Source organism: Colobus angolensis, unplaced genomic scaffold, assembly GCF_000951035.1.
Source record: "Colobus angolensis palliatus isolate OR3802 unplaced genomic scaffold, Cang.pa_1.0 Scaffold236, whole genome shotgun sequence".
In the NCBI taxonomy this organism is placed as follows: domain Eukaryota; kingdom Metazoa; phylum Chordata; class Mammalia; order Primates; family Cercopithecidae; genus Colobus; species Colobus angolensis.
Window position 1 is genome coordinate 70,067 of NW_012115555.1, and position 1,686 is coordinate 71,752.

Below are 1,686 nucleotides of genomic sequence, written 5' to 3' on the forward strand. Positions count from 1 at the left end.
AGAGAGAGAGAGAGAAACTCTCACACTCAGGACTTTTGAAGAACAATGGGGGAGTCAAGGGCTCCACCTCTTCTATTTTAAGTCCCACCAGAAGCCCTTGATAAATTTAGAGGTGGGACCTAAACATGAATTTATCACATTTTTAGTTGATTCAGGGACTTCACGCTCCTCTGTTTCCCTCCACCTGGTCTCACCTGCTCTTCAGAAGAACTTTTAGTCTCTGGGGTAAAAAGAGAAGGATTTAAGGCAAACATTTTAGAAAGCACAGAAGTCAGATATCAAGATCAATTTACTCATATTCAGTTTTTATTAATTTCTGAAGTGGGAACTAATTTATTAGGGAGGGACTTAATGTTAAGGCTAGGCATAGGCCTTCAAGTGGACCCTAAAGGATTCCTCACTTCACTACATTTACTCACTGCTGTGGATGAGAAATATATTCATCCCAATGTCTGGTCAAAAGAAGCAAATAGAGGGAGACTCCAAATCCCTCCAATACGTATCAAACTAAAAACTTTTGGGGAAATAGTAAGGAGAAAGCAATACCCCATTCCAGAGGGCAGAGTAGGGTTAAAGCCTGTAACTGAAGGTCTCGTTAAAGGTAGGCTTCTTGAACCCTGTATGTCTCCTTACAATACCCCAATCCTGCCTGTCAAGAAATCAGATGGGTCGCATAGATTGGTGCAAGGCCTTAGAGCTGTTAATCAAATAGTCCAGACCACTCACCCCATTGTTCTTAACCCGGACACCATTCTTAGCAAAATTCCATATGATCATCAGTGGTTTACAGTGATAGACTTGAAGGATGCCTTCTGGGCATGCCCCTTGGCTGAGGATAGCTGAGACATACTTGCTTTTGAGTGGGAAGACCCCTATACAGGGTGGAGACAGCAATATTGATGGACAGTCTTGTCCCAGGGGTTCACAGACTCCCCCAACATCTTTGATAAGATCCTAGAACAAGTACTAGAGAAAGTTACAGTCCCTAAACAAATATGTCTACTTCAGTACGTGGATGATCTTCTAATATCTGGTAAAGACATAAAAGAAGTAGGTGACTTCGCTACACACATTCTCAATCACTTGCAAAAAGAGAGGTTGTGGGTCTCAAAATGGAAACTTCAGTATGTAGGACCTGAAGTTAAATACTTAGGCCACCTAATCAGTGCAGGTAAACAAAAAAAAAGGACCTGAAAGAGTGGAGGGAATTGTTTCCCTACCCTGCTTCAAACTAAACAAAAACTCAGGAAATTTTTAGGACTAATTGGGTATTGTCATTTATGGATTGATTCGTATGCATTAGAAAGTAAACTTCTATATGAAAAACTTGCCCAGTGGAAGCCTGATCATCTCTTGTGGACTTCCCAGGAAATCCAGCAAATTGAGGCATTAAAAGAGATGCTCATAACCGCCCCTGTTCTAGCTCTACTCTCCCTAGAAAAGCCATTTCACCTTTTAGTTAATGTAAATAATGGGTTAGCCCTAGGAGTGCTCACTCAAGAACATGGAGGTTGCCAACCGCCCATGGCCTTCTTGTCAAAGGTCTTAGACCCAGTCACTCGTGGGTGGCCCCAACGTATCCAACCCATTACAGCTGCAGCAGTATTAGTCGAAGAAAGTAAGAAGTTAACCTTTGGAGGAAAGTTAACAGTAAGCACGCCCCCCAAGTTAGAACTATATTAAATC